The following is a 6,725-nucleotide window of genomic DNA, read 5'->3' as shown; positions in this document are numbered from 1 at the left end:
CATTCGTGAAATTAATAACCTTTCAAAAGAACGCGATTATCTTTCAAAGTAAAGCTTGTACTGAGAAAAGGAACACTGATCTCAGTTCTAACAGTGCTTTGACACTTAGCAAAAAACTTCTTGTCTTTATAATGTACCGCATTAATGTTTCTTACTAAAGCTTTCGTGAAATTAATAATCTTTCAAAAGAACGCGATTATCTTTCAAAGTAAAGCTTGTACTGAGAAAAGGAACACTGATCTCACTTCTAACAGTGCTTTCACACGTAGCAAACAACTGCTTGTCTTTATAATGAAACGCATTAGTGTTTCTTACTAAAGCTTTCGTGAAATTAATAATCTTTCAAATGAACGTGATTATCTTTCAAAGTAAAGCTTGTACTGAGAAAAACAACACTCATGTCAGTTCTAACAGTGCTTGTACACGTAGCGAACAACTGCTTGTCTTTACAAAGAAACGCATGTGCGTTTCTTCCTGAAGCTTTCGTGAAATTAATAACCTTTCAAAAGAATGCGATTATCTTTCAAAGTAAAACTTGTACTGAGAAAAGGAACACTCATCTCAGTTCTAACAGTGCTTTCACACATAGCAAACAACTGCTTGTCTTTACAAAGAAACGCATGTGCGTTTCTTACTAAAGCTTTCCTGAAATTAATAAACTTTCAAAAGAACACGATTATCTTACAAAGTAAAGCTTGTACTGAGAAAAGGAACACTCATCTCAGTTCTAACAGGTCTTTCACACGTAGCAAACAACTGCTTGTCTTCACAAAGAAACACATGTGCGTTTCATCCTAAAGCTTCCGTGAAATAAATAGACTTTCAAAAGAATGCGATTATCTTTCAAAGGAAAGCTTTTACTGAGAAAAGGAACACTGATCTCAGTTCTAACAGTGCTTTCACACTTAGCAAAAAACTGCTTGTCTTTATAATGTAACGCATTAATGTTTCTTACTAAAGCTTTCGTGAAATTAATAAACTTCCAAAAAACGCGATTATCTTTCAAAGTAAAGCTTGTAATGAGAAAAGGAACACTCATCTCAGTTGTAACAGTGCTTTCACACGTAGCAAAAAACTGCGTGTCTTTACAAAGAAACGTACGTGCATTTCTTACTAAAGCTTTCGTGAAATTAATAAACTTTCCAAAGAACGCGATTATCTTTCAAAGTAAACTTGTACTGAGAAAAGGAACACCGATCTCAGTTCTAACAGTGTTTTCACACGTAGCAAACAGCTGCTTGTCTTTATAATGTAACACATTAGTGTTTCTTACTAAAGCTTTCGTGAAATTAATAATCTTTCAAAAGATCGTGATTATCTTTCAAAGTAAAGCTTGTACTGAGAAAAGGAACACTGATCTCAGTTCTAACAGTGCTTTCACACGTAGCAAACAACTGCTTGTCTTTATAATGAAACGCATTAGTGTTTCTTACTAAAGCTTTCGTGAAAATAATAAACTTTCAAAAGAACGCGATTAACTTTCAAATTAAAGCTTGTCCTGAGAAAATGAACACAGATCTCAGTTCTACCAGTGCTTTCACACGTAGCAAACAACTGCTTGTCTTTACAAAGAAACGCATGAGCGTTTCTTACTAAAGCTTTCGTGTAATTAATAATCTTTCAAAAAAACGCTATTATCTTTCAAAGTAAAGCTTGTACTGAGAAAAGAAACACTCAGTTCTAACAGTGCTTACACACGTAGCAAACAACTGCTTGTCTTTACAAAGAAACGCATGTGCATTTCTTACTAAAGCTTTCGTGAAATTAATAAACTTTCAAAAGAACGCGATTATCTTTCAAAGGAAAGCTTGTAACTAGAAAAGGAACACTGATCTCAGTTCTAACAGTGCTTTGACACTTAGCAAAAAACTGCTTGTCTTTATAATGTACCGCATTAATGTTTCTTACTAAAGCTTTGGTGAAATTAATAATCTTTCAAAAGAACGCGATTATCTTTCTAAGTAAAGCTTGTACTGAGAAAAGGAACACTGATCTCAGTTCTAACAGTGCTTTGACACTTAGCAAAAAACTGCTTGTGTTTATAATGTACCGCATTAATGTTTCTTACTAAAGCTTTCGTGAAATTAATAATCCTTTAAAAGAACGCGATTATCTTTCAAAACAAAGCTAGTACTGAGAAAATGAACACTGATCTCAGTTCTAACAGTGCTTTCTTTTCTTTTTTTTTTTTTTTTTTTTTTTTTTTTTTTTTTTTTTTTTTTTGGTTTTTTCGAGACAGGGTTTCTCTGTGGTTTTGGAGCCTGTCCTGGAACTAGCTCTTGTAGACCAGGCTGGTCTCGAACTCACAGAGATCCGCCTGCCTCTGCCTCCCAAGTGCTGGGATTAAAGGCGTGCGCCACCACCGCCCGGCCTAACAGTGCTTTCACACGTAGTAAACAACTGCTTGTCTTTATAATGAAACGCATTAATGTTTCTTACTAAAGCTTTCGTGAAAATAATAAACTTTCAAAAGAATGCGATTAACTTTCAAAGTAAAGCTTGTCCTGAGAAAAGGAACACAGATCTCATTTCTACCAGTGCTTTCACACGTATCAAACAACTGCTTGTCTTTACAAAGAAACACACGTGCGTTTCTTACTAAAGCTTTCGTGAAATTGATAATCTTTCAAAAAAACGCTATTATCTTTCAAAGTAAAGCTTCTACTGAGAAAAGAAACACTCATCTCAGTTCTAACAGTGCTTACACACGTAGCAAACAACTGCTTGTCTTTACAAAGAAACGCATGTGCATTTCTTACTAAAGCTTTCGTGAAATTTATAAACTTTCAAAAGAACGCGATTATCTTTCAAAGTAAAGCTTGTACTGTGAAAAGGAACACTCATCTCAGTTCTAACAGTGCTTTCACACGTAGCAAACAACTGCTTGTCTTTACAAAGAAAGGCATGTGCTTTTCTTACTAAAGCATTCGTGAAATTAATAACCTTTCAAAAGAACACGATTATTTTTCAAAGGAAAGCATGTAACTAGAAAAGGAACACTGATCTCAGTTCTAACAGTGCTTTGACTCTTAGCAAAAAACTGCTTGTCTTTATAATGTACCGCATTAATGTTTCTTACTAAAGCTTTGGTGAAATTAATAATCTTTCAAAAGAACGCGATTATCTTTCAAAGTAAAGCTTGTACTGAGAAAAGGAACACTGATCTCAGTTCTAACAGTGCTTTGACACTTAGCAAAAAACTGCTTGTGTTTATAATGTACCGCATTAATGTTTCTTACTAAAGCTTTCGTGAAATTAATAATCTTTTAAAAGAACGCGATTATCTTTCAAAACAAAGCTAGTACTGAGAAAATGAACACTGATCTCAGTTCTAACAGTGCTTTCACACGTAGGATACAACTGCTTGTCTTTACAAAGAAACGCATGTGCCTTTCTTACTAAAGCTTTCGTGACATTAATAAACTTTCAAAGGAACGCGATTATCTTTCAAAGTAAAGATTGTACTGAGTAAAGGAACACTCATCTCAGTTCTAACAGTGCTTTCTCACGTAGCAAACAACCGCTTGTCTTTACAAGGAAACGCATGTGCGTTTCTTACTAAAGCTTTCGTGAAATTAATAAACTTTCAAAAGAACGTGATTATCTTTCAAAGTAAAGCTTGTACTGAGAAAAGGAACACTCATCTCAGTTCTAACAGTGCTTTCACACGTAGCAAACAACTGCTTGTCTTTAAAAAGAAACGCATGTGCCTTTCTTACAAACGCATTTGTGAAATTAATAAACTATCAAAGAACGGGATAATCTTTCAAAGTAAAGCTTGTACTGAGAATAGGAACACGCATCTCAGTTCTAACAGTGCTTTCACACGTAGTAAACAACTGCTTGTCTTTACAAAGAAACGCATGAGCATTTCTTCCTAAAGCTTTCGTGAAATTAATAAACTTTCAAAAGAACGCGATTATCTTTCAAAGTAAAGCTTGTACTGAGAAAAGGAACACTCATGTCAGTTCTAACAGTGCTTTCACATGTAGCAAACAACTGCTTGTCTTTACAAAGAAACCCATGTGCGTTTCTTACTAAAGCTTTCGGGAAATTAATAAACTTTCAAAAGAACGCGATTAACTTTCAAAGTAAAGCTTGTCCTGAGAAAAAGAACACAGATCTCAGTTCTACCAGTGCTTTCCCACGTAGCAAACAACTGCTTGTCTTTATAATGAAACGCATTAGTGTTTCTTACTAAAGCTTTCGTGAAATTAATAATCTTACAAAAGAACGCGATTATCTTTCAAAGTAAAGCTTGTACTGAGAAAAGAAACACTCATCTCAGTTCTAACAGTGCTTTCACACGTAGCAAACAACTGCTTTTCTTTACAAAGAAACGCATGTGCCTTTCTTACAAACGCTTTCGTGAAATTAAGTAACTTTCAAAAGAACACGATTACCTTTCAAAGTAAAGCTTGTACTGAGAAACGGAACACTCATGTCAGTTCAAAAAGTGCTCGCACACGTAGCAAACAACTGCTTGTCTTTACAAAGAAACCCAAGTGCGTTTCTTACTAAAGCTTTCCTGAAATTAATAAACTTTCAAAAGAACGCGATTATCTTTCAAAGTAAGGCTTGTACTGAGAGAAGGAACCCTCATCTCACTTCTAACAGTGCTTTACCACGTCGCAAACAACTGCTTGTCTTTAAAATGAAACGCATTGGTGTTTCTTACTAAAGCTTTCGTGAAATTAATAATCTTTCAAATGAACGTGATTATCTTTCAAAGTAAAGCTTGTACTGAGAAAAACAACACTCATGTCAGTTCTAACAGTGCTTGTACACGTAGCGAACAACTGCTTGTCTTTACAAAGAAACGCATGTGCGTTTCTTCCTGAAGCTTTCGTGAAATTAATAACCTTTCAACAGAATGCGATTATCTTTCAAAGTAAAACTTGTACTGAGAAAAGGAACACTCATCTCAGTTCTAACAGTGCTTTCACACATAGCAAACAACTGCTTGTCTTTACAAAGAAACGCATGTGCGTTTCTTACTAAAGCTTTCCTGAAATTAATAAACTTTCAAAAGAACACGATTATCTTACAAAGTAAAGCTTGTACTGAGAAAAGGAACACTCATCTCAGTTCTAACAGGTCTTTCACACGTAGCAAACAACTGCTTGTCTTCACAAAGAAACACATGTGCGTTTCATCCTAAAGCTTCCGTGAAATAAATAGACTTTCAAAAGAATGCGATTATCTTTCAAAGGAAAGCTTTTACTGAGAAAAGGAACACTGATCTCAGTTCTAACAGTGCTTTCACACTTAGCAAAAAACTGCTTGTCTTTATAATGTAACGCATTAATGTTTCTTACTAAAGCTTTCGTGAAATTAATAAACTTTCAAAAGAACGCTATTATCTTTCAAAGTAAAGCTTGTAATGAGAAAAGGAACACTCATCTCAGTTGTAACAGTGCTTTCACACGTAGCAAAAAACTGCGTGTCTTTACAAAGAAACGTACGTGCATTTCTTACTAAAGCTTTCGTGAAATTAATAAACTTTCCAAAGAACGCGATTATCTTTCAAAGTAAACTTGTACTGAGAAAAGGAGCACCGATCTCAGTTCTAACAGTGTTTTCACACGTAGCAAACAGCTGCTTGTCTTTATAATGTAACACATTAGTGTTTCTTACTAAAGCTTTCGTGAAATTAATAATCTTTCAAAAGATCGCGATTATCTTTCAAAGTAAAGCTTGTACTGAGAAAAGGAACACTGATCTCAGTTCTAACAGTGCTTTCACACGTAGCAAACAACTGCTTGTCTTTATAATGAAACGCATTAGTGTTTCTTACTAAAGCTTTCGTGAAAATAATAAACTTTCAAAAGAACGCGATTAACTTTCAAATTAAAGCTTGTCCTGAGAAAATGAACACAGATCTCAGTTCTACCAGTGCTTTCACACGTAGCAAACAACTGCTTGTCTTTACAAAGAAACGCATGAGCGTTTCTTACTAAAGCTTTCGTGTAATTAATAATCTTTCAAAAAAACGCTATTATCTTTCAAAGTAAAGCTTGTACTGAGAAAAGAAACACTTAGTTCTAACAGTGCTTACACACGTAGCAAACAACTGCTTGTCTTTACAAAGAAACGCATGTGCATTTCTTACTAAAGCTTTCGTGAAATTAATAAACTTTCAAAAGAACGCGATTATCTTTCAAAGGAAAGCTTGTAACTAGAAAAGGAACACTGATCTCAGTTCTAACAGTGCTTTGACACTTAGCAAAAAACTGCTTGTCTTTATAATGTACCGCATTAATGTTTCTTACTAAAGCTTTCGTGAAATTAATAATCTTTCAAAAGAACGCGATTATCTTTCTAAGTAAAGCTTGTACTGAGAAAAGGAACACTGATCTCAGTTCTAACAGTGCTTTGACACTTAGCAAAAAACTGCTTGTGTTTATAATGTACCGCATTAATGTTTCTTACTAAAGCTTTCGTGAAATTAATAATCCTTTAAAAGAACGCGATTATCTTTCAAAACAAAGCTAGTACTGAGAAAATGAACACTGATCTCAGTTCTAACAGTGCTTTCACACGTAGTAAACAACTGCTTGTCTTTATAATGAAACGCATTAATGTTTCTTACTAAAGCTTTCGTGAAAATAATAAACTTTCAAAAGAATGCGATTAACTTTCAAAGTAAAGCTTGTCCTGAGAAAAGGAACACAGATCTCATTTCTACCAGTGCTTTCACACGTATCAAACAACTGCTTGTCTTT

This window comes from Chionomys nivalis, chromosome X (assembly GCF_950005125.1).
Source record: "Chionomys nivalis chromosome X, mChiNiv1.1, whole genome shotgun sequence".
Classification (NCBI taxonomy): domain Eukaryota; kingdom Metazoa; phylum Chordata; class Mammalia; order Rodentia; family Cricetidae; genus Chionomys; species Chionomys nivalis.
Note: the sequence above shows the minus strand (reverse complement) of the source record.